At 38.1% G+C, this 27,867-nt stretch overlaps 1 protein-coding gene across 3 annotated transcripts in view; it reads left to right on the top strand.

The window, feature by feature from the left end:
- Window positions 1-27,867, top strand: part of Cpq (carboxypeptidase Q) — a 455,565-nt gene that overhangs the window by 46,967 nt on the left and 380,731 nt on the right. The window contains exon 2 of one of the 3 annotated variants that reach the window (XM_021183239.2): window positions 18,743-18,818. The exons of the other annotated variants lie outside the window; for them this stretch is intronic. The gene's annotated coding sequence lies outside the window, so the exon portion shown is untranslated. The remainder of the gene's footprint in view (window positions 1-18,742; window positions 18,819-27,867) is intronic. 3 annotated transcript variants of the gene reach the window in all.

The raw sequence follows: 27,867 nt of genomic DNA on the forward strand, positions 1-27,867 counted from the left end.
GGTAGTACTATGTCCAATTTTCTAAGGAACCGCCAGACTGATTTCCAGAGTGAACTAAAGCTGATCTTCAATAACAACATAAATAATAGAAAGCCAACATTCACGTGGAAACTGAATAACACTCTTCTCAATGATACTTTGGTCAAAGATGGAATAAAGAAAGAAATTAAAGACTTTTTACAGTTTAACCCTGAGCCTACTCTCCAGTCCAGCCATTGTACATTTTATGGTTTTGCTCCAAGTATGTTCTCATCCAACTGGGAATCATTCTGTTTGAAATTGATGCAGTTGGCTAGTTAGCTATCAACTTTTGTTAAAATATAAACCCATTTTCTATTTAATGAGATAATATTGAAAACATACAATATGATAAAACATTAGTCTGTGAATATTTAATAATTAAAAATAGATCACTGAATTCAGTTTATATCTTTGAGTTTTTCTTTATTTAGCATTTCTGTACCTTGTTGTTGTTGTTTTATCTTGTTGTTAGGCAAGTGCAGAAAAATGTCCCCAACAATAGTTGTATAAAAATAACTGAAATCAAGAAAGTTCTACATAATACTTAATTGAACTGGTATCATATCACAAAGCTTGCTGTTATATGATTCAAATAGTAAATACATTGGTCACTGGGCATCTCACTGTAGGATGGCAGTCCAGTGTTCCTGTGGTTTTGTCTACCTAGAATGCCTTTCTGCCCCCCTCATTGTTTGAGATCCAGCATACTTTCCACCTTGATACTTTCCTTGACTCCCACGAAAATAATCATTTACTCTCTCTTCCATATTTTCAACATTAGTTGGTGAATTTGGTTATATTGGATATAGTAACATGATGCTTCTGTTTCTACTCTTTTGTTTGTTTGGTTATATCTTTCAGCATCTCTATGTACTTACCAGGAAACCTGGAAACCTGGTTGGTGTTCAATAATTGATTATAAAAGCTTCTTTGTTTTATGATTTTTTTTTTGGACTGAGATATTTGTTCTTCAAGAATCTTACTATCCTGTCATTTAGTAGAACCTAGAATATAGAGTCTTATGTGTCTTAGTTTAATCTTTACAGCCTGACTTCTTTCTGCTCTTGGAAACAGTTTGACTCTGTCTAGGAATTGAAGTGGAAACTCAAGGGTTCTTTGGAAAGTCTGTTGTATAAGATGGTGTTTTGCTTGGTCAAACATTTGAAGGAGTGTTTTCCTGAAGCAGACACAGGAGAAAGGATGTTCTGCTAAAGCAAGCACATGAAAAGACACATGATGAAGGATTCTTCACTAAGGATACCCATGTATTGATCTGCCTTAAATTTTGTTGAGTTCCTTTTGTGACTCTATAAAGAGAAACACACAAAAACTGGACTAAATGGACTGCTGGTATCCATGAAGCAGACAACTGGATCAAGCTGCCACTTCTGACCTGTGAACTGCACTACTGATTTTCTGAGAATACCGATGGGATTTGTCCTAAAGAACCATTTTAAGCAAGTCCACTTCCCCTATGTCCTTTCTTTTCCACTGCTTCTAGTGAGTGGTGGAGTAGAAGTGAGGTTAATGACTACATAAAGAGAAACACACCAAAAGAAGAAGAAGAAGAAGATGAAGAAGAAGAAGAAGAAGAAGAAGAGGAAGAGGAAGAGGAAGAGGAAGAGGAAGAGGAAGAGGAAGAGGAAGAAGAAGAAGAAGAAGAAGAAGAAGAAGAAGAAGAAGAAGAAGAAGAAGAAGAAGAAGAAGAAGAAGAAGAAGAAAGAAAGAAAGAAAGAAAAGAAAAGAACAAATTCTGGTGTTATGTTGCAGCAGAGTGATGGCAGCTAATACAGACTCTCATGAAGTTTTGCTAAGACAGACTCACGTGCTGAAGCAAGACATGTGGTGAAGCAAGTCCCGTGGAAGACATGTGATGCTTGGAAGGAATCTCAATGGACCATGAGAGGAGTTTGGCTTGCTGGTAGCACTAGCTTTGCAACACTTCTTGGTCTTACTTCTTTGCTTCTTTGATAAGAGAGGCATGGCAAAAAACTCTTGTTGACCCTCATGGCCCTGATCCCTCCTGCTGACTCATGCTGATTCCTCTAAGGCTAGGCTGTTCCTGTTAGGTTTTGCCACCACTGCTAACTAACTGGACTGTTAGTATCAATGAAGCATTGACAACTGGATCAAGCTGCCACTTCTGACCTGTGAACTGCACTACTGATTTCCTGAGAATACAGATGGGATTTGTCCTAAAGAACCATTTCTAAGCAGGTCCACTTCCCTCATATCCTTTCTTTTCCACTACTTCTAGTGAGTGGTGGAGTAGAAGGGAGGTTAATACATTTAAGAACTATCATTAAAAGTAGGTTTTGAAAGGAAATAAAATTAAAAGAAACTGTGAAAAAGACATTTATGATCATGTGTGCTGCCTATAGAAGATGATTGGGGTCCCTTTTACATTGGTAATATATATGTCTCAAATCTGGACTGATGATGTTTTAAATTTTTGTTCACTTTATTTGCTTTTAATATTCTTAGTTAGCATTCAGAAAAATAGGAGTCATTATGTTATTTCCATGTGTGTGTGTGTATGTGTGTGTGTAAAATTGTATTTTTCTTATATTTGCCTATCCATTGCCTAGATGTCTCTATCATATCCCAGTTGGTAAAGATCAAATTTAAAGGTCCATTATATTATAAAAATTGCTAAAATATTTGCCAATAAATGGCAAGGGTCTTCTACTGCTATTGAGTAAGAGAACCCTAGAGCTTAGAAAGCACACTCTAGATTATAAAGAAATCTTAGTTCAAGACTGGCAAAAAGCCAAGGACCAGCCTTGGCTTGGAGAGGGGTTCTGAGAAAAGGATGTCTGGCAGCAGCTCTTGCAATTCTAAAACACTCTCTGGATAGCTCTTTTTTTTTTTTTTTTTTTTTTTTTTTTTGCAGACCAAAAGCCTAGTATTTCTTTTCTTTCTTCTTTCTTTCTTTTTTTTTTTCTTACATATCAATTTAGTCATTTCTCCAGGTTCTCCTTTGATTACACTGAGAATCAGCATTCTGTGACCCCAGCCCTCCTTAGTCCCCCATTCTTAGAAAAAGATAGTAAGCACAGAAAACAAAAACAAAAACAAAACAGCAGCAACAACAACAAAAACATTGCAAATGAATTCAGAGATCTGCCTGCCTTCATAATCAGAGGCAATTATCTATCTGGTTGGGATCCTATCTTGAGATTATCATTTCCACCATGCCTGGGCCCAACCTAGATCTGTTCCAGGCTGATGCTGAACTCAGGAATCTGCCTGCCTTTGTATTTTTCTGACAAGATGGCTAACAGTGCAGCTCCATCTGTTCTTTTAGGTCTTCAAAGCTTCTTATACATTTCATATTGCACCCTTATATTTTGCATTCTTATATTTTGATAGTTGAGAAAGTATATGTACTGGCTAGTTTTGTGTCAACTTGACATAAGCTGGAGTTATCACAGAGAAAAGAGCTTCAGTTGAGGAAATGCGTCCATGAGATCCAGCTGTAAGGCATTTTCCCAATTAGTGATCAAGGGGGAAGGGCCCCCTGTGGGTGGTGCCATCTCTGGGCTGGTAGTCTTAGGTTCTATAAGAGAGCAGGCTAAGCAAGCCAGTAAGAAACATACCTGCATGGCCTCTGCATCAGCTCCTGCTTCCTGACCTGTTTGAGTTCCAGTCCTGACTTCCTTGGTGATGAACCTCCCCAACTTGCTTCTTGGTCATGATGTTTATGCAGGAATAGAAACCCTGACTAAGACAGTATATATTTTTGTATTGTGTTTTCAGAGTTCTTTTCCACAGTACTAAGGGCTGTCCTGGAGGTTACACCATTCTACCATTTTGCTGAGACATTAGATACACCCTCACTTCCAGGACTTGTGATGTCCCTGGTTACCATGAAGTCATTAACTTTGGCAAAGAGGAAATTCCTCCAAGGAGCAACATGAATCTATATATATTATTATACAAACAAGCCTTACACCCACAGCAATCATCAACACTTGTGGAGGCCTATGCCCTGCTGGCTCTGCTTCAGGGGTGGGAACCATGTCATGCCATCCCTTGCATGCCCAAGCCAGCCTCAGCAGCAAAGCTTTGAGAATAAGAGAAGTCCACAGCACAGAAATCAAGAGAGTATTGCAGCATTGGGTGTGGTTCAGATGTAGGAGCAGACATTTGACTCTTGATGCAGGGTAGAGGCAAATATGCTGTGCAATCTTCCTGGAGCATAGCTTTATAAGGTCTATTGAGAACTTACAGGTTTATATGTTTGTTCCCCGCAAAGTCCACTTTAGTTAATATATTTTAGTAAGTAACCTGAAAGCTATTTTAAGATGTTTGTACTATGATATTTATTTACAGATCCTAGGACAGGGAACATTCAGATCATCTATCTGTACAAGAGAATATTACACAAACATTGAATAACAATGCATATAAATAGTTCATAGGGAGAAAAGGTACTTTATATATAGTCAGAATTTTTAAAGCTAGTTATTGAAATCAGGAAGTTTATGATTAAGTTTTGTAAAACAGATGAATGTATATCCACCAAACAATTTTGTAAGATTCTGTTGTCAGATAATTTTTTATCTATCTTAATATGACAGATTTCTCACAGAATATACTTAATTTATAAATAACTAATAATGTTTTTTTCTATATCACTACCTACAAAAAAGATAATTCCTTGAGATTGGTACCATCTAGATTAATTAGTAGTGGTGGAACAGAGCACGTGTCCTGTCAATCAGAGTAAGGGACCCTAAAGGCTTTTTCCAGTCCCACACCCTCCTTACAGCTTCTTCCTCCTGCCTGGGGTCAAGGCTAGGCCAAGTTCCATTCTCAACCCACAGGAACATTCTTGAGTAAAAATTTTCAGAATGTACTGACTGATAGTCACCTGACCCTCTGGAAAGTACCAGGTAGAGTCCCAGGTAGAGTTCAAATGCGTGCCATGCTTGCTAGCCAATAGATGTAAAGGTCAGTATGCTTAGCCAATAAGTTTGAACTGTAACCTTGCTGATGTAACCTGTGACCCTAAAAAGTATAAATAACTGCTTGTAATAGCCATTTGGGGTCCCCTTCTAGTCACTTGCCTTGAGGGACTAATTGAAGGTCGATCCCAATGCCCCAGAAAATAAACCTCTTGCTTTGATCTGCATTTTGGTGTCTCACTTGGTGGGGGTGTGGGGGGGGTGGGGGGTGTCTCCAAGTAAGTACCATTGACTGATGATCAGGGTCTTAAAAAAGGATTTCTTAATTCTACACTTGACTGTCTTTGGTAATACTTCTTCATTTCCTGACTTTCCCATTCATCTCCTACTGGACCTGGGTTACCTACTTTGTGATTCCTGAGGTTTCATTCTCTGGCTTTCACTTTTCTGATACCATGCTAAAAGGAGTAACCCTTCCTAGAGGAAGGGTATGAGTGGTGTCCACTTCTTTGTTGAGTGTTGCTGCTGGTCATTGACTATTTTCATTCTTAGTATACTTTTACTGATAGTACTTTTTAAAATTTAACTATCTTTGAGCAGGGTTTGCCAAATTCAATGCTTATTATTCTTCTATAGGAATTAATTTGAGAACAATTGACTTGTCTATTATTTATATGTCAGGAGCAATCCTATGTCTTTTCACTTAATTTGTCTATATTCTGTCAATTAATTTCTACCTTGTAAGCACTGTGAATTGGGCCTTTGTCCTCTGTGTTTTCTAACTGGTTTATATTATGACTAGGATTCATTATATGTTTGAAAGTTGACCAGTTTGTTGAGTACAATATTATTATTATTTGGTTTCTTATGCATTTTCTAGAAAATCACCATATCTCTCATATATCTCTATCTATCTATCTATCTATCTATCTATCTATCTATCTATCTATCTATCTATCTATCTATCTATCTATCTATCTATCTATCTATCTCACTTTATATTCTACTCACTGATTCTCCCAGACACCCATTTCCACAATCCTTCTCTCCTCTTTCTTTTCCTCTTCCTCTCTGAGAGGATAGAGGCTCCCTTAGGTATCCCCCCACCCCCTGCCCAGCACATCAAGTCTCTGTGGGGCTAGGTGCATCCTCTCCCACTGAGGCCAGACAAGGCAGTCCAGCTAGAAAAACAACCCACAGACAGGCAACAACTTTTGGGATAGCCCCTGATCCAGTTGTTCAAGACCCACATGAAGAACAAGCTGAGCATCTGCTACATATGTTCAGGGACAGGTGGGGGTGGCGGGAAGCTAGGTCCAGCCTATGTATGTTCCTTGGTTGATGGTTCAGTCTCTGAAAGACCCGAGGTTCCAGGTTAGATAACTCTGTTGGTATCCCTGTGGCATTCCTATCTGCTTCAGGCCACCTTTCCCAAATTCTTCCTTTAGAGTCACCAAGCATCATCCACTGTTTGGCTGTAGGTCTCTGCATCTGTGTGAGTCAGGTGCTTGGTGGAGCCTCTCAGAGAACAGACATGCTAGACTCCTGTCTGTAAGCACAACAGAGGATCATTAATAGTGTTTGAGATTGATGCTTGCTCATGGTATAGGTCTCAAGTTGAGCCGGTTATTGGTTTCCCATTCCCCAAGTCTCTGTTCAGTGCCCCATTCCCACATTCTTGTAGACAGGATAAATTTTGGGTCAAAAGTGTGCATTGGTGTCCCTATCATTCCACTGGGGTTCCTGCCTGACTGCAGGAGGTGGCCTCTTCAGGTTCCATATCCCCAATGCTGTGGGTCACAGCTACCATCACTCCCAATGATTCTTAGGGACCTCCCCTATCCCAGGACTCTACTAAATCCTCAAGATGCCCCCCACCTCCCCTGTCCCATCAGTTACAGATTTCCACTCATTTTCATGACTCTCTGGTCATCTCACCTGCTCTCCTCACACCTGATCCTAAGAGTTTTGCTGGGTATTGTAATCTACATTGGCATGTGTGGTTTTTTAGAGGTTGCAAGAGGTTCTTGCTTTTAGAGTCTCTGTTGAGAAGTTGGGTGTAATTCTGATAGGTCTGCTTTTGTATGTTACCTGGGCTTTTTCCTTTGCAGCTTTTAATATTATTTCTTTGTTCTGTAGATTTTTTGTTTTGATTATTATGTGGCAGGAGGATTTTCTTTACTGGTCCAGTCTGATTGGTGCTTTATAAGCTCCTTATATGTTTATAGGCATGTCTTTCTTTTTCTTTAGGTTTGGAAAGCTTTCCTCTATGATTTTGTTGAAAATATTTTCTGGATCTTGGGACTGAGACTCTTTATACCTACTTCTATTCCTAATATTCTTAGGTTAGGTCTTTTCAAGGTACCCCAGATTTCCTTGATATTTTGTGTCATGAACATTTTAGATTTAACATTTTCTCTGACTGATGTGTTCATTTTTTCTACTGTATCTTGCAGAACTGAGATTCTCTCTTCTATCTCCTATATTCTGTTGGTGATGCTTGCTTCTAATGTTCCTGTTCTCTTCCCTAGTTTCCCATCTTCAGAATTCCCTCATTTTGTGAGTTTTTTACGTTTTCCTTTTTTTCTTCTATTTGCATTTTTGGGTCTTGAACAGTTTTACTTATTTCCTACTCCTGTTCAATTGTATTTTTCCTGTATTGTGTTAAGGGGTTTATTCACTTCTTCTTTATTTATTTTTCAATTTTTTATTAGATATTGTCTTCATTTACATTTCAAATGCTATCCCAAAAGTCCCATGTACCCACCCCAGCCCTGCTCCCCTACCCACCAAGTCCCACTTCTTGACCCTGGCATTCCCCTGTACTGGGGCATATAAAGTTTGCAAGATTAAGGGGCCTCTCTACCCAATAATGGCTGACTTGGACATCTTCTGCTACATATGCAGCTAGAGACACGAGCTCTGGGGGAGCTGGTTTGTTCATATTGTTGTTCCACCTATAGGGTTGCAGACCCCTTCTGCTCCTTTGGTACTTTCAATAGCTTCTCCATTGGGGGCCCTATGTTCCATCCAATAGCTGACTGTGAGCATCTACTTCTGTGTTTGCCAGGCCCCGGCATAGCCTCACAAGAGACAGCAATATCAGGGTCTTTTCAGCATAATTTTGCTGGCATATGCAATAGTGTCTGCATTTGGCGGCTGATTATGGGATAGATCCCCGGGTGGGGCAGTCTCTGGATGGTCCATCTTTTCGTCTCAAATCCAAACTTTGTCTCTGTAACTCCTTCCATGGGTATTTTGTTCCCATTCTAAGGAGGAATGAAGTATCAACGCTTTGGTCTTCCTTATTCTTGATTTTTTTGTGTTTTGCAAATTGTATCTTGGGTATTCTAACTTTCTGGGCTAATATCCACTTATCAGTGAGTGCATATCAAGTGACTTCTTTTGTGATTGGGTTACTTCACTCAGGATGATATCTTCCAGTTACATCCATTTGCCTAAGAATTTCATAAATTCATTGTTTTTAATAGCTGAGCAGTACTCCATTGTGTAAATGTACCACATTTTCTGAATCCATTCCTCTGTTGAGGGACATATGGGTTCACTTCAGCTTCAAGCTACTCTAAATAAGGCTGCGATGAACATAGTATAGCATGTGTCCTTATTACCCTTTGGAACACCTTCTGGATATATAATATGCCCAGGAGAGGTATTGCTGAATTTTCCATTAGTACTATGTTCAGTTTTCTGAGGAACTGCCAGACTGATTTCCAGAGTGGTTGTACAAGCCTGTAATCCCTCCAGCAATGGAGGAGTGTTCCTCTTTCTCCACATCCTCTCCAGCATCTGCTGTCACCTGAATTTTTGATCTTACCCATTCTGACTGGTGTGAAGTGGAATCTCAGGGTTGTTTTAATTTGCATTTCCCTGATTATTAAGGATGTTAAATATTTTTTCAGGTGATTCTCAGTCATTTGGTATTCCTCAGTTGAGAATTCTTTGTTTAGCCCTGTACCCCATTTTTAAGGGGTTTATTTGATTTTCTGTAGTCCATTGTCTTGAGTTCTTTGTATATATTGGATATTAGTCCCTTATCCGATTTAGGATAGGTAAAAGTCCTTTCTCAATTGGTTGGTGGCCGTTTTGTCTTATTGACAGTATCTTTTGCCTTACAGAAGCTTTGCAATTTTATGAGGTCCAATTTGCCAATTCTTGATCTTACAGCACAAGCCATTGCTGTTCTGTTTAGGATTTTGACCCCTGTGCCCATATCTTCGAGGCTTTTCCCCACTTTCTCCTCTATAAATTTCAGTGTTTCTGGTTTTATGTGGAGTTCTTTGATCCAAGTAGATTTCAGCTTTGTGCAAGTAGATAAGAATGGATCAATTCACATTCTTCTATATGATAACTGCTAGTTGTGCCAGCACCCTTTGTTGAAAATGCTATCTTTTTTCCACTGGAGAGTTTTAGCTTCCTTATCAAAGATCAAGTTACCATAGTTGTGTGGGTTCATTTCTGGGTCTTCAATTCTATTCGATTGATCTACCTGTCTGTCGCTGTACCAGTAACATGCAGATTTAATCACAATTGCTCTGTAGTACAGCTTGAGATCAGGCATGGTGATTCCACCAGAGGTTCTTTTATTGTTGAGAATAGTTTTTGCTATCTTAGTATTTTTTGTTATTGCAGATGAATATGCAAATTGAACATTATAACTTAGTGAAGAATTCAGTTAGAATTTTCTTAGGGATTGCATTGAATCTGTAGATTGCTTTCAGCAGGATAGCCATGTTTACTGTATTAATCCTGTCAATCCATAAGCATGGGAGAACCTTCTATCTTCTGAGATCTTTTTCAATTTCTTTCTTTAGAAACTTGAAGTTCTTGTCATACAGATCTTTCACTTGCTTAGTTAGGGTCACACCAAGGTATTTTATATTATTTGTGACTATTGTGAAGCATGTTATCTCCCTAATTTCTTTCTCATCCTGTTTATCCTTTGTGTAGAAAAAGGCCACTGATTTGTTTGAGTTGATTTTATATCCGCTACTGCACTGAAGCTGTTTATCAGAGTTAGGAGTTCTCTGGTGGGATTTTTAGGGTCACTTATATATACTATCATATCATCTGCAAATAGTGATATTTTGACTTCTTTCTTTGCAATTTGTATCCCCTTTATCTCCTTTTGTTGTCGAATTGCTCTGGCTAGGACTTCAAGTACTATATTGAATAGGTAGGGCAAAAGTAGGCAGCTTTGTCTAGTCCCTGATTTTACTGGGATCTTTCAGCATCTCTCTATTTAGTTTGATGTTGGCTCCTGGTTTTCTGTATATTGTTTTTATTATGTTTAGGTATGGGCCTTGAATTCCTGATCTTTCCATGACTTCTATCATGAAGGGGTGTTGATTTTTGTCAAATGCCTTCTCAGCATCTAAGGAGATAATCATGTGATTTTGTCTTGAGTTTGTTTATATAGTGGAATTGTTGATGGATTTCCGTATATTTAACCATCTCCGCATCTAGTTTTTTTTTTCTTTTTCTTTTTTTTCTTTTTGGAGGCATTCACGGCTATGAGTTGTCCTCTTAGGACTGCCTTCATTGTGTCCCATAAGTTTGGGTATGTTTTGGCTTCATTTTCATTAAACTCTAAAACGTCTTTAATTTCTTTCTTTAGTTTTTCCTTGACCAAGATACAATTTAGTAGAGTGTTGTTCAGTTTCCAAGTGAATGTTGGCTTTCTATTACTTATGCTGTTATTGAAGATCAGCCTTAGTCCGTGGTGATCTGTTAGGATGCATGGGATAATTTCAATATTCTTGTAACTGTTGCGGACTGTTTTGTGACTGATTATATGGTCCATTTTGGAGGAGGTACCATGAGATCCTGAGAAGAAGGTATATCCTTTTGTTTTAGGATAAAATGTTCTGTAGATATCTGGTAAATCGATTAGTTTCATAACTTCTGTTAGTTTCCATGTGTCTCTGTTTAGTTTCTGTTTCCAGGACTGTACATTGATTAGAGTGGGGCATTGAAGTTTCCCACTATTATTGTGTGGGGAGCAATGTGGTTTTTTGCTTTATTAATGTTTCTTTAGTGTATGTGGCTGCCCTTGCATTTGGAGCATATATATTAAGGATTGAGAATTCATCTTTGTAGATTTTAACTTTGATGAGTATTAAGTGCCCCTCTTTGTCTTTTTTGATAACTTTGGGTTGGAAGTCAATTTTATTTGATATTAGAATGGTACTGCAGCTTGTTTCTTTGGATCATTTGCTTAGAATTTTTTTCCTGCCTTTCGCTCTGAGATAGTGTCTGTCTTTTTCCCTGAGATGGGTTTCCTGTAAGCAGCAAAATGTTGGGTCCTATTTTTGTAGCCAGCCTGTTAGTCTATGTCTTTTTATTGGGGAATTGAGTCCATTGATATTAAGAAATATTAAGGAAATGTAATTGTTGCTTCCTGTTATTTTTGTTGTTAAAGTTGGGATTCTGTTCTTGTGGCTGTCTTCCTTTTGGTTTGTTGAAGGATTGCCTTCTTGCTTTTTCTAAGGTGTAGTTTGTGTCCTTTTGTTGGTGTTTTCCCTTTATTATCCTCTGAAGGGCTGGATTCGTAGACATTCAGATAATGTCTGAATTTGGTTTTGTTATGGAATACTTTGGTTTCTCCTTCTATGGTAATTGAGAATTTTCCTGGGTATAGTAGCCTGGGCTGGCATTTGTGTTCTCTTAGTGTCTGTATAACATCTGTCCAAGATCTTCTGGCTTTCACAGTTTCTGGTGAGAAGTCTGTTGCAATTCTAATACGCCTGCCTTTATATGTTACTTGACCTTTTCCCTTTACTGCTTTTAATATTCTGTCTTTATTTAGTGCATTTGTTGTTCTGATTATTATGTGTCGGGAGGAATTTCTTTTCTAGTCCAGTGTATTTGGAGTTCTGTAGGCTTCTTGTATGTTCATAGGCATCTCTTTCTTTAGGTTAGGGAAGTTTTCTTCTATAATTTTATTGAAGATATTTACTGGCCCTTTAAGTTGAAAATCTTCATTCTCTTCTATACCTGTTATCCTTAGGTTTGGTCTTCTCCTTCTGTCCTGGAGTTCCTGGATGTTTTGAGTAAGAATCTTTTGCATTTTCTTTGATTGTCATGTCCATATTCTCTATGGAATCTTCTATATCGGAAATTCTCTCTTCCATCTCTTGTATTCTATTGCTGATGCTAACATCTATGGTTCCTGATTTCTTTCCTAGGGTTTCTATCTCCAGAATTTGGTTTTCTTTATTGTTTCTACTTCCCTTTTTATATCTTGGATGGTTTTTTTCAATTCTATCACCTGTTTGTTTTTGTTTTCCTGTAATTCTTTAAGGGATTTTTGTGTTTCTTCTTTTTGGGCTTCTACTTGTTTAGCAGCATTTTTCTGTAATTCCTAAAGGGATTTTTGTGCTTCCACTTCAAAGCCTTTCACCTGTTTAGCTGTGTTTTCCTGTATTTCTTTAAGTGAGTTATCAATTTCCTTCTTAAAATCCTCTACCAGCAACATGAGATATGATTGTAATCCTGAATCTTCCTTTTCGGGTGTGTTGGGGTATCCAGGAGTTGCTGAGGTGGGAGTGCTGGGTTCTGATGATGGTGAGTGGTCTAGATTTTTGTTTGTAAGATTCTGATGTTTGCCTTTTGCCATCTGGTAATCTCTGTCATTAGTTGCTCTAGCTGTCTCTGGCTGGAGCTTGTTCCTCCTGTGATTCTGTTAGCCTCTGTCAGTACTCCTGGGAGTCCAACTCTCTCCTGAGTCTCAATTGTCAGATTACTCTCTGCAGGCCACCTCTTCCTGATGGGGAAGGAGCTCAGAATTCTGGAGCACAGATCTGCTTCCTGGCTGAAGATGAAGGCCTGTACTAGAAGCTATGTTGCTTCTGCACACGTAGTCTCTCCTGTGCAGACTGGTTTCTGAGGGACCTGGGATACAAGGTGGGTCTCTCACCTGCTCTGGTGATTAGATCCCTTCCTGGAGGCCACCTCTCTCCTCTGGTGGGGAAGGAGAGCAGAGGTCTGGAGCTCAGATCTTCTTTCTGCCTGAAGATGAAAGCCGAAATGGGGCCTGTTCCAGAAGTTATGTTGCTTCTGCAGTCTCATTTCCTCTTTAAAGAACTCTATCATCTTCATAAGATTGGATTTAAGGTAATTTTCTTGTGCTTGTCTTAGGATTAGTGGAGTAGAGTAGCTGTGCTCTGAAGGTGTTGAATTGACATAGCTTTTGTTGATTGTGTTCTTTAGAGGGCCTTAAGCCAAATGGATGGGTTTGGTTCCTGGATGTTTCCATTGTAGTAAGTATTGGGATGGGAGTTAACCTTGATGCTCCTGGTGTGACCAGCCTCTAATGGGAAACCTTTGGCTGTATGGTTCCAGATCAGCAGGTCTGTATGGGTTAGGATTCACAGACCTTTGCAGGTCAGGATTCTCAGATCTAATGATGATGGGTTGAAGAATGGAGAAGAATGGAGATTCTTCATGGCAGAAGAATGGAGATCCACTGGGAATAGCAAGCAGACTATTGAAGGCAGCTGGGGGTTCCCCGGAGGACTCAGAGAGCAGGGCCTGTGCAAATGGTTCTTGTTTTGTTTTCCTAGTTTGTTGTCTTGTATCTTGTGTGTGTGTATGTGTGTGTGTGTGTGTATTGTGAATTTTATTGTTTCCCAGATATCTGTTGAGGTGTGCCACTGGTATGTAGGAACACTACTAATTTTTTTTTTTAATATCCTGCCGCTGCTGAAATTCTTCATTAACTCTAAAGGTTTTGGTGGAATATTTGGAGCCCCTTATATAAAGATATTATCTCCAAATATGCATACTTTTTTCATCTTTTTCCTACTTATATCTTCCTTATTACCTTCTCTTGTCTTACTTGTTTTAGCTAAGAATTTAAGCGATGTCGTAATAAGAGTGAAGTGGTAGACAGCCAGCACAAAATGAACCCAATGATATTAGCCTGGTGTTGGCTAAGGATTTGCTATGAATAATCTTTCATGTGTTGAGACACGTTTGCTTAATTTCCAGCCCCTCCTTGACTGTTATAAAGGAATGCTGGGTTGTGTCAAAGGCCTTTTCTGGGTCTCCTGTGAAATTAGTTCTTGAGTCTACTTATGTGGTGGGTTACATTTATCATTCATATATCTTTGACTGTCTGTGGTAAAACTAACTTGATCATGGTAGATCATCTTTAAGATCTATCCTTGAGCATCTTATGAAAAGCAATGTAATCTTTAAAAAATTGGAAATTTCTGAATGAGACCTTTCAGTCAAGGACTTAAATCTCCAACATAAAATGTATCAGGAAAATATTCTAGCACATTCCATGAGACTTCAGCTCTCTGAAAATAAAAGTAGTAAGACCTTCAAGAAATTTTGTTCTTGAATTTAGTTTGCTAGTTTAAAATAGTTATTCTCTATTTTTGAGAATTTCATACTTATACACAATATAATATGATCATATCTTCACTTCTCTGTCCCACTTCTTTCTATTTACAGCTATACACCCTTCTTCCAATTTAGTATTTTGTTTTAGACAACCCACTAAATCCAGTAAGTGCTGCCCATCATATTTATGTGGATGTGGGGCCATGCACTGGAACAAAGGAAACCTACCAGTGGCCACATCCTCAAAAAAGAATAATTTTAACACCCTGAACAATAATGAATTAGACACATTTGCTTGAAATTACTTTTCCCATCCTTTTACACCAAGATTACACCCATCATTTTACTCGAATATATTTCTTGGAGGCAGCAAAACACTAATCCTGTTTTCTAATCCAAACATTTTTCTTTACCTTTCCTTCCCTTCCCTCCCTCCCCTCCCCTGCCCCCCCATCCTCCCCTCTCCTCCCCTCCCTTCTTTTTTCTTTTCCTTTCTCTTTCTTTCTCACTTTCCTTTGTTCTTTCCTCCTTTCAAGTCTTTGTAAGTTCTTTCGGGTCACTTCTCACCGTGTCCAATTATTATGGAATTAGTTATTTTTAGCAGAGATACATTTTGGATTTTCATTCTTTGTTTCTGTGCTGGAACTTATGTATCTGAGGTTGACTGAGTATGAGTGTAAGCCTAGGACTGAGGTCTGGTGTCTATTTACCTCTCTGTCCTAGGAGCCAGGGGAACAGTGGAAGTGTGGGCCAAGTGATCGCTGTCTAGGAGCTAAGCAGAGGTAGAAGTTGGGGTTTAAAGGTGAAGTCTGGAGATTTCTTGGCTGTTAGCACCAGGAGCTGGGAAAAAGGCAGACATTTAGACTGAGTGGCCAAGTTCTTGATGTTTATTTTGGGAAGTTCCAAGAACAGGGTTTTATTCCATCCCTCTCTTATTTCTACATACTTCCCTTTGTAGCAATAACATTACTCCCTGATAATCCATGTGCATATTTTATATACATTTAAAATTTTTAACTACCTAAGACTCAGTGATTTTTTAGCTCCAAATGGAACATGGTCTAACTTATCAGGTTTTCTTCCCTTGAAAAGTTTTCTTTGAGCTTTGCTCTTAAGCATGCCTATTTTTACTTGACTTGTTCATCCTAGTTAGCATCTTTCTTGTCCTAGATTTTGCATTCTGTATTCTAGGAGATGATTTCAGACTTGTTAAACTTGCTCATTGTTTATTTATTCTATTGATACTACTGGTGGATATGCTGTTCTGTATCTGCAGCAGCTTGTCAGAAATGCAGTCTTTTGTCCTCACTTCAGACAGAATCAAAAGTTACAATTTACAACTCACTAAATGACTAATGTAGACATGGAAGTTTAAGATGCTCTGCTTTGTTATAAATTCTAGCTTCTGCCATTTCATTTTGTTCCTTAATATTTTATGCTTTAAAATTTATTAATGCAGTTCTAGTTTCTTGTTTTTCCATATCTTAAGAAATATTTTGCTAGATTATTTCCTATTTATTGTGTTTTGAACTTGTTTTGTAAAGATAGTCTTTGACATCATCATAAAGTCATATATTTTAAATTTTTACCTGGTTTAGAAAACTGCTCATATAAATGTCTCTGCCTTAGATGTTTTAATGTATTGTTCATTTTCTCATTTGCTGTGATATTATTTCCTTCTATACTCTCATTCTTGGCTCTTTTTCTGTATATTTATTCTTGAATTATATTAGGTAAATTAAAACTTTGTCTTTATTACCAAAAAGAGTGAATGAATACTCTCTTTTCCCTATTATTGATATTGTGATCAGATTTTAGGTAAAGTATAATTTGGTTTTTCCCTTTTTGATGTGTATATGATATCCTTCAATAATGGATTTAAGTATATCACACTTAATAAACTCTTATTGCATATTTTGTGTAATTATTGTGATCTTATCTTAATAAGATCAAACCTTGAACACTTTCACATGCACTCTTAGACAGGGGACTCTTTGTTCCTATTTCTAAGGCCTTTCCCTAAATTCTGTGTTTCTACATATATTAGTGTAGTTTGTGAACTATACTTTGTATAGTTGTGAACAGATTCTTAACAGATCAACCTAGGATGAAAGGTTTATTTTGACTCACACTTTTATGGGAATTTAGTCCATCACAGCAAGAATAGGGAAGCAATTCAGTCTGAGGCAGTGGGAGTGTATGGCAGAAGCACTATACATATCCTACAGATGAGGAAGCAGAGAGCCAGATTGGAGCCAGGGACTGAGCTCAAAGACCCACTCCTTCTGTCCCACTTCCGGTAGTAATGTTCCACCCATCAAATGTTTCTAAAATTGTGGTACTAGCTGGAGACCAAGTAATCAAAATACAAGTCAGTGGTAACATTTCAGCACCAAACATTAGTGCCTCCTATACTCATTACCTTGCTAAGTTAGAAGGGCCCATTAAGTAGAGTTCATAGTATAGGAAGATTTGTATAGAAGTTCATGATTATAAGAGAAAATTTCCAACCAAATCAGATGTTGCTAACCGTATTCCTGATACTGCAGATCCTGTATTATGAAAGTTATTTTTGTATGATTATTGGGTAAATAAATTACATGACATGTGGCTTAAGTACACTTTCCAACCTTTTTCTACTAATGCTGTACTGAATGAAATTATTTTTCTTTGTATGTGTATGACTCTTTTGCCTGTATGTATCTGTGTATACAATATGTATGCCTAGTGTCTGTAGAAATCAGATCCCCTGGAACTGAAGTTATGGATGGCATGTGTGTTGTAATTAGGGTTTCTATTGCTGTGAAGAGACACCATAACCAAGGAAACTCTTATAAAGGACAACATTTAATTGAGGATGGTTTATAGGTTCAGAGGTTCAGTCTATTATCATCATGGTGGGAAGCTTGCAGCATTCAGGCAGGCATGGTGCAGGAGGAGCTGAGAGTTCTATATCTTGGTCTGAAGGCAAACAGGAAAGAATACTGTCTTCTAGGCAGCTAGAAGGAGTGTCTGAAAACCTATCCCCACAGTGACACATTTCCTCCAACAAGACCACACCTCCTAATAGTGCCACTCCCTCGGCCAGGCATATTTAAACCACCACAATGTGAGTGCTAGGAATCAAACGTGGATCCTCTACAAGATCAACAACTAGTTTTATCTGATGAGCTATCTTTCCTGCCGCAGACCCTCTGGATCCCTTTGTCTGCATGGAACGGGTCTCTGGGGCAGGTGGGCAAAGTGTTGGATGGAATGACAGACAGATGCACACAGGAGAGGTTGTGTAGAATCTGAATGTAATTTGTCAAATCTAGCTTCAAACTTTTTTTTTTTTAATTTTAATATTTTTATTACGTATTTTCCTCAATTAGATTTCCAATGCTATCCCAAAAGTCTGGAGTGTGTGGCACTTTCCAGTCCCTACTACTTTATTTCTTTACGTGTGTGTGTGTGTGTGTATGTGTGTGTGTGTGTTAAATAAAAATCCTTAAGAATGTTTCCATGTCACCCTCTTATTCCAACTGAACAGTTGATAGTGCTCCTGGATTCTGGAGTCTTAACCTTTTTAATCTAGAAGTCCTTGAAACTATTTGTTGCCTTACCGCTAACAAAAATCATCTTGCTAATTATTGAAGATCCTATATTATAATCAATTAAATTATGAGCCACTTCTTTAAGGATGGAGCCAAATCTTATATATAGCCTACATATATAGATGTTCAGGATATATCTGCTGATTGTCTTCATGACAAAAGTCAGAAGGAACAGAGAATCTAAACCTTAGCAAAGGATAACGTTAAAATATTGTTTTCTAAGGAGAACTTGGATCCATGCCTCTACAATCGCTATCTCTTGCTTTGTAGCTGCTTTATGGAGAAAATATAGTGTTGCAGGGTCTTGTCTTCTTGAACTGGACTAGTGACTGTGCTGCTCATGATGGGCAACTCACTCACCTGCTTGCTATCCACCACTGACCTACTTTCCAAATGCTTTCAGGAAGCCCAACTTATCCTTTTGTCTTTTTTCTTCACTTTTTTTCTCCCAAACCTCAGTGAGTAAAGATATTTTGGCACTAGGATAATGGGATGTTGAATTTTCAAACAAGAAATAGAAGCACAAAAATATGTATGAAACATTAAAACCCTTCTTTGAAGTATGATTTTCTGCCTAATGCATGCTTCTGTGCTCAATTTTTCCTCTTTCACTCTCTCCTGTGATCCTCTAGTTGAGCCCCATTCAGACCACCTCGCTCTTTGGTTGAATTTAAGGACTCTGTGACTATTCAATATTAGCACTACTATAGCATTGTGTATTCTAACAATAATTTTTAAGAGTTTTAAACTATATCTTTCAAAGGAGGCTTTTACACCCAATAATTTTATTTCATTCCCTAAAAAATGTTATGAAGAATGTTGAGGGTTTATCCTCTTTTCTTCTAGGAGGAGTCTGAGAGGGACAGCACTTGAGTGACCACGATATGCTAGAGGCTATCAGAAATTCACATGCTGTGCAAATGTGAGTGTGCAGTCATGTCTTTAGCTACTTTGGCCAGCACATGCTTCCTATCAGTGTTACAGTCATTTGATCTCTGATTATTTACATGGTACTAGCCATTGTATTGGCCATCCAGGTATATCTTACATAATACTCTTCATAACCCTGCAAAAGAGGCATAACTATCACCCCCTAACTTAACACAAGGAAACCATGCCTTAAAGAGTTTGGATAACTTTGTCAGGGACACAGCAAATCATGGTGTAGCTGCTTTTGCAACCAACTTTCCCTGGATTTAAATTCCCAGGTTCTAGTTTCATGAATCCCTTCAGTATGTATTGAATTGGGCCAATGAATATGTTCAACACATCATTAAAAACTGATATTTTATTTATTTTATTTGTATATGCACCTGAGTGTCTGTATATATACTATAGGCTATGGAGGCCAGAAGAGGGCATTAGATCCCCTGGAATTGGAGTTATAAACAGCTCTGAGCCACATGATGTGAGTGCTGAGAACTGAACCAATGTCTTCTACAAGGTCAGCAAGTGCTTGTCACTGAAAAAAAAAAATCTATCTCTGCAGCCCAACACCATGGTTTTTAAGATGGCTTCATTTCTTTTGATTTTCTGAGCTGTGATTTTAAGCGTTGTTCTCCTTTCTATAACCCTATAAGTCTGAAGACGCCTACTGTCAGACATAGAATTAGGTTTCACAAGGATAAGGACAGAGAAAGTCAATGGAGATAACATTTAGTGGCCATTTACTCTATGCTAATGGATATTAAAATTCCATGTCACTAGAACTGCAGGTCTGTAAAAAGATTCTCACTTGATGGAGAAGAAAATACAGGTTTAGAGTAGTGAACGGGTTTGTATAGGACTGTCAGTGAAGGGATGAAGATTTTAGCAGAGGTTTGTCTGACTTTATTACATCCTGTTTCCCCAACTGATCTGGAGAGGGTTCAGTGGTAATGTTGTAACACTAATGAGAAGAGGCTTGGTTTTCCTAGGGCCCCAAGAAGAACTCAACTAACAAAGACCAGTATAGCTCCTGCTGCTTATGAGGTATTAGAAACAGTGTCTGGAGTCCCATAAAAAGTTCTGAAGGAACTCATAGGGGACCTAAAGAGAAGAAAAACTTGGCAAGTTGCTGGCTATACTGCCCAGCTTCTGCTCCATGCCAGCAAGCCTTTGCCTGAAATACATAGGAACTGGACTTGAACCAGCAAACTTTCATTGGTAAACAACATAATGATGCACACATTTAGGAAACTGATGTTTTCAATTTGAAATGCTATGAAGCTTTGCCTTTTATAGTTAGAACTGGGAAGTTGTGGTATACCAGGAAATGATTTACATTTTTGCCTTAAGGCAAAAATATGGAACTTGTAATTATGTCAGAGAAAGGCAAAGTCTACCAACTGGAAAAACTGAAACTATAAAAGTCTCAGTTAGAATGTGTGTTGATGAAACTGTTGTGTGGCTAGGCACTTGCCTGATGTTTCATAGGGCATAAGCAACTGCTAATGATTTCCAGGTAAAAGCTCATCCAAACCTTCAACAAGCAGATGCCAAGTTTCCTAAGTGTGGCTGACAAGCATTTTCCTGTTCCTTCTAAGGTATTCTGATCCAAGGTGGTTTGTTGCTTCAAAGTCTGTGCTGGCTGGGTTTTTGGCTTATGAGAATTAAGCCACATATCAGCTCCAGATACACAGAAGCTTGCCAGAATCTTGAAGCTGTATTCAGTGACAGACTATCTGCCAGACAGGGAAGCTGTCTTGCATATGTGATTTCCCTGTCTTCACAGCCAAGGCTCTCTACACCTGTGAGGAAGACCCACAGGTACCCTCTTTCAGTGATGTTTTCTCCAGGAGGGAGCCCCACAACAAGATTTCTAGGGTGGTGGTAAAGGACCTGCTTTGGCACTAGAGAACAGATTGGGAAGGTTACAAAGGGCAGACTGAGTTTTCCTATTTTCTTTGCACTTCTTCTCTGCCTGAGAGAGGCAGGCTATCAATGTGTTTACTTCAAAGAATGTAGTTGCAAATCTAGGTGTAAACTGGTGTTCATTTCCTTATTTCCTGTGTGTTTTGACAATATTTTTATTCTCCTCCAGGTTCTTTTTAATCTCTCATATCATGTTAGTGATTCTTGACTCACAAGGATATAAGAATTCAGACAATGTAAATGAAGTTCTTAGGACTTTAGGACAATACAGTTTGCATAGTAAACCATTACATTCACTAAGAGCAATAGGGCTTGTATCTAAGCAGAGTTTTGTATTAGTTGGGTGTCTTTCATACATTTTCACCCTGTTTGCTGCTCTGTCCCTCTTCTGAATGTTGCTTAGACATTTAGCCAACTGAAATTCACTTGCCATATATCCTTGTGTGCTACTTGCTTGGTGGCAGGAAGGGGTGTGTACCTGAGGGTGAAGCTCCTCCAAACCATTAATACTGTCACCATCTTTATCACATGCTGTGGTGGCTTTCTAAGCATCAGAACCTTGGCTTTATTTTCTTGGAGCAGCAAAACTTTCATCTTTTAAGAATGGTACAGTTATTTTCTTAAACTAGCATAAGCATAATTTCTGGCCACTGTCTATGAGGTGTCCCTAAACACTGGAACAGTAAGGAATATGGGCTTAAGCCCAGATACCAGTTGTGGAAGTCTAAATTTCTTCACACATGACTGGATAATATGCCTACCTCCTGTGACTGAAGGGAAGCAGTGTAAGAGAGTACCTATTACATCATGTGACATTACTATCTCAGTAAAAGACTTTCTATTGCTTTGAGAAGATCTTGACACCAGACTACTAAAATTAGTTTTCTCCAGAGTTTATTTTCTTTGAGATTATACAGTCTGTAAAATCATTCATAGTCGTCTTAGAGGCTACAGAAGAATCTAAGCAGAGATGAAAGAAACAGAACCCAGATTCTATTCTTCCAGAAGAAGCTCTGTTTCCATGTTTTATGGGTAAGTGTTCTATGTGAGGCTTCCTAGGAAGGAAACCTGGCCAAAAGCCTTTGGAGTTTCTTTTCCTTTAGGAGTCAATCATTTAATGTTACAGTTGAGAAACATTTGCACAAAGAAAGACTTGTTAGTTTATATAAGGTTATAAGATATCATGTAAAAGTTTCTGTAGTTTTGGGTTTTAAATTTTGGTGCAGGGTGTACACTGAGTTGATTGCTATATGCGGTGAGAGATGTGCCATATTAGTTTGCTAGGAATGCCATCAAAAAGCTTTATAGACTAAATGGTTTTGATAGAAAGCCATTTTTCTGCCATTAAAAATCTAGACGTTGAAAATAGCACCAGGAGAGAGCAAGCCTTCCAGGAGTGCAGACAGGCCTGTGAGCACTGTTGCTCAGAAGAACCCACCTGGAACACTCAAGACATAGGAATCGAAATGCTTCTTGGGACAGAAGACTTCAGGGTTTCTGTCTGTGCCCAGAGCTGATGCTGTATGACAGAGCCACATATACAAATCCCAACAGGAAGAGATGGTCTCCCAGAAGGGCCTACATACCTTCAAGCACAGATAAAACCACCACTTCTCTTCAAATTCCTGGCCCAAGAGGGACTCTCCGAGAGCCATCAGAACACAGGAACCAAATATCAGCTAGGGACAGGTTCCTTCTGGTTTCTGCCTGCACACCCAAGAGCTGACACTGTACCACAGCTCTCCATTCCTAAATTCCTCCCAGAAAGAACTTGTCTCCCAGGAGTACTGATACACAGACTTGGAGGATGGACAAGCTTCAGTTAGAGACAATAAGACCAGCTAACACCAGAAATAACTAGATGGCAAAAGGCAATCATAAGAACAAAAGGAACAGAAACCAAACCTACTTGGCATCATCAGAACCCAGTTCTCCCATCAGAGCGAACCTTGGTTACCCCAACACACCAGAAAAACAAGACTCTGATTTAAAATCACATCTCATGATGGTGATAGCGTACTTTAGGAAGGACATAAATATCTCCCTTAAAAAAATACAAGAGAACACAGGTAAACATAGAAGAATCTAAAGAGGAAACACAAAAATCTCTTAAAGAATTACAGGAAAACACAACCAAACAGGTGAAAGAACTAACAAATCCATCCAGGATAAAAAATGGAAAAATAAATCACAAAGGGAGACAAAACTGGAGATAGAAAACCTAGGAAAGAGATCAGGAGTCATAGGTGCAAGCATCACCAATAGAATACAAGAGATAGAAGAGAGAATCTCAGGTGCAGAAGATACCATAGAAAACATGGACACAACAATCAAAGAAAATGCAAAATGCAAAAAACTCCTAACCCCAAAACATCCAGGAAATCCAGGACAAAATGAGAAGACAAAACCTAAGGATAGTAGACATTAAAGAGAGTCAAGATTCCCAACTCAAAGGGCCAGTAAATATCTTCAACAAAATTATAGAAGAAAACTTCCCTAACCTAAAGAAAAAGATGCCCATGGACATACAAGAAGCCTACAGAACTCCAAATAGTTTGGACCAGAAAAGAAAGTCCTCCCATCACATGATAATCAAAACACCAAATGCACTAAACAACGAATATTAAAAGCAGTAAGGGAAAAAGATCAAGTAACATAAGTAGGCAGACCTATCAGAATTACACCAAACTTCTCACCAGAAACTATGAAAGCTATAAGATCCTGGACAGATCTCTTACAGGCATTAGAGAACACAAGTGCAAGCACAGACTACTATACCCAGCAAACCCCTCAATTATGATAGATGAAGAAATCAAGATATTCCATGACAAAAACAAATTTACACCATATTGTTCCACAAATCCAGCCGTACACAGGATAATAAATGGAAAACACCAACACAAGGAGGGAAATGACACCCTAGAAAAAACAAAAAGGTAATCTTCTTTCAACAAACCCAAAAGAAGATAATTACACAAACATAAAAATAACATAAAAAATACCTGGAAGCAACAATCATTATTCCTTATGATCTCTTAACATCAATGGACTCAATTTCCCCAATAAAAAGACATAGACTAACAGATTGGACAAGTAAACAGGTCCCAGCATTTTGCTGCATACAGGTAATGCACCTCAGTGTCAAAGACAGACACTACCTCAGAGTGAAGGGCTGGAAAACAATTTTCCAAGGAAATGGTGCCAAGAAACAAGATAGAATAGCCATTCTAATATCAAATAAAATCAACTTTCATCCAAAACTAATAAAAAAAAAGATAAGAAAGGATATGTCATACTCATGAAAAACATTCCAAGATGAAATCTCAATTCTGGACATCTATGCTACAAATGCAAGGACACCCACATTCATAAAAGAAACTTTACTAAAGCTAATAGCACACATTGCAAGTCACAAAATAATTGTGGGGGACTTCAATACCCCACTGCCTTCAATGGACAGATCAGGGAAACACAAACTAAACAGAGACAGAGTAAAAGTAACAGAACTTATGAACCAAATGGATTTAAGGGACATCTATAGAATATTTCATCCTAAAACAAAAGAATATATGTTCTTCTCAGCATTTCATGGTACCTTCTCCAAAACTGACCATATAATCAGACACAAAACAGACCTCAACAGATACAAGAAGATTGAAATAATCCCATTGCTTCTATCATATCACTATGGAGTAAGGCTGGCCTTCAATAGCAACAAAAACAACAGAAAGCCAATGTATACATGGAAGCTGAACAACTCTCTACTCAATGATAATTTGGTCAAGGAAGAAATTAAGAAATTAAAGACCTTTTTAGAATTTAATGAAAATGAAGGTACAACATATCCAAACTTATGGGACAAAATGAAAGCAGTGCTCAGAGGAAAACTCATAGCCTGAGTGCCTCCAAAAAGAAACTGTAGAGAGCATACACTAGCAGTTTAACAGCACACTTGAAAGCTCTAGAACAAAAAGAAGCAAAGACACCCAGGCAGAGTAGATGGTAGGAAATAATCAAACTCAGGGCTGAAATCAAACAATGTGTAAAACAAAACAAAACAAAACAAACTATATAAAGAATCAACAAAACCAGGAGCTTGTTATTTAAGAAAAATCAACAAGATATACAAATCCTTAACCAGACTAATCAGAGGGCACAGGAACAGTGTCTAAATTAACAAAATCAGAACTGAAAATGGAGATATAACAACAGAAACTGAGGAAATTCCAAAAATCATCAGATCCTACTACAAAAGCCTATATTCAACACAACTGGAAAAACTGGATGAAATGGACAATTTTCTAGACATATACCAAATACCAAAGTTAAGTCACGATCAGATAAAATATCTAAACAGTCCTGTAAACCCCTAAAGAAATAGAAGCAGTCATTAAAAATATCCCAACCACAAAAGTCCAGGACCAGATGTTTTTTTGTGCTGAATTCTATCAAGATCTTCGAAGAAGACTTAATACTAATATTCTTCAAACTATTCCAGAAAATAGAAACAAAAGGACCACTACCCAATTTGTTCTGTGAAGCAGCAACTAGGCTGATACTAAAACCACACAAATACCCAAAATGAAAGAGAACTTCAGACCAATTTCCATTATGAATATCCATGCAAAAACACTCAATAAAATTCTTCCCAACCCAATCAAAATGATCATTCCCTACAATCAAGTAGGCTTCATTCTAGGGATGCAGGGATTGTTCAATATATGGAAATCCATGAATATAATCCATTACATAAACAAACTGAAAGAAAAAAACAACACATGATCATTTCATTAGATGTGGAAAAAGCATTTGACAAAATTCAACATCGCTTCATGTTAAAAGTCTTGCAAAGGTCAGGAATTAAATCAAGGCCCATACCTAAACATAGTAAAAGCAATATACAGCAAGTCAGTAGCCAACATCTAAATGGAGAGAAACTTGAAGCAATCTCACTAAAATCAGGGACTATACAAGGCTCCCCCCTCTCTCTACCAATTCAATTTAGAACTTGATGTTCTAGCTAGAGGAATTAGGAAACAAAAGGAGGTCAAAAGGATACAAATAGGAAAGGTAGTAGTCAAACTATCACTATTTGCAGATGATATGATCATATACTTAAATGATCCCAAAAACTCCACCAGAGAACCCCTACATCTGATAACAACTCCAGCAAAGTGGCTGGATATAAAATTAACTCAAACAAATCAGTAGCCTTCCTCTGCTCAAAGAATAAACAGGCTGAGAAATAAATTAGGGAAAGGACACCTTTCACAATAGTCACAAACAATAAAAAGAATCTTGATGTGACTCTAACCAAACAAGTGAAAGATATGTATGACAAGAACTTCAAGTCTCTAAAGAAAGAAACTGAAGAGCTCAGAAAATTGAAAGATCTCCCATGCTAGTGGATTGTCAGGATTAATATAGTAAAAATGTCCATCTTGTAGAAAGCAATATACAGAGTCAATGAAATCCAAATCCAAATTTCAATTCAATTCTTCACAGAGTTAGAAAGAGCAATTCTCACATTCTTCTGGAATAACAACAACAACAACAACAAAACAGGATAGCAAAAACTGTTCTCAACAATAAAAGAACTTCTGAGGAAATCAGCATCTTGGACCTCAAGCTGTACTACAGAGCAATAGTGATAAAAACTGCATGGTATTGGTGCAGTGACAGGCAGGTAGATCAATGGAATAGAAGTGAAGATCCAGAAATTAACCCACACATGTATGGTCACTTGATCTTTGACAAAGGAACTAAGACCATCAAGTAGAAAAAGACAGCATTTTCAACAAATGGTGCAGGTTCAACTGGCAGTTAGCATGGAGAAGAATGCAAATTGATCCATTCTTATCTCCTTGTACTAAGCTCAAGTCAAAGTGGGTCAAGCACCCACACATAAAACCAGATACCCTGAAACTAATAGAAAAGAAAGTGTGGAAGAGCCTCAAGTACATGGGCACAGGAGAAATTTCCTGAAACGAACGCCAGTAGCTTATGCTGTAAGATCAGGAATTGACAAATGGGATCTCATAAAAATCACAAAGCTCTTGACTCTAGCTGCATATGTATCAGAAGATGGCCTAGTAGGCCATCACTGGAAAGAGAGGCCCATTGGACACGCAAACTTTATATGCTCCAGTACAGGGGAACGCCAGGGCCAAAAAGTGGGAATGGGTGGGTAGGGGAGTGGGGGGGGGGAGGGTATGGGGGACTTTTGGGATAGCATTGGAAATGTAATTGAGGAAAATACATAATAAAAAATATTTTAAAAAAAATCACAAAGCTTCTGTAAGGCAAAGGACACTGTCAATAGGACAAAACATCAACCAACAAATTGGGAAAAGATCTTTATCAACTCTACATCTGATAAAGGGCTAATATCCAATATATACAAAAACTCAAGAAGTTAGACTCCAGAGAACCAAATAACACTATTAAAAAATGGGGTACAGAACTAAATGAAGACTTCTCAATTGAGGAATACTGAATGGCTCAGAATCACCTAAAGAAGTGTTCAACATCTTTTGTCATCAGGAAACTGCAAATGAAAACAACCCTGAGATTCCATCTCACTCCATCCAGAATGGCTCAGATTAAAAACTCAGGTGACAGCAGATGCTGGGGAGCATGTGAAGAAAGAGAAACACTCTTCCATTGCTGGTAGGATTGTAAGCTGGTACAACCACTCTGGAAATCAGATTGGCAGTTCCTCAAAAACTGGACATAATACTACCTGAGTACCCAGCTATACAATTCCTGGTTATATACCCAGAAGATGCTCCAACATGTAATAAGGACACATGCTCCACTATGCTCATAGCATACTTATTTATAATAGTTAGAATCTGGAAAGAACTCAGATATCTTTCAATAGAGGAATGGATAAAGAAAATGTGGTACATTTACACAATGGAATACTACTCATGTATTTAAAAAAATGAATCTATGAAATTCTTATATGGAAGAATTCAAATGGATAGAACTAGAAAATATCATCCTGAGTGAGGTAACCCACAAGAGAATTCACAAAAAGAATTACAAAAGTATTCACAAAAGAATACACATGATATACACTCACTGGCAAGTGGATATTAGACCAGAAGTTCAGA

The sequence above is a fragment of the Mus caroli genome, chromosome 15 (genome assembly GCF_900094665.2).
Source record: "Mus caroli chromosome 15, CAROLI_EIJ_v1.1, whole genome shotgun sequence".
NCBI classification, from domain to species: domain Eukaryota; kingdom Metazoa; phylum Chordata; class Mammalia; order Rodentia; family Muridae; genus Mus; species Mus caroli.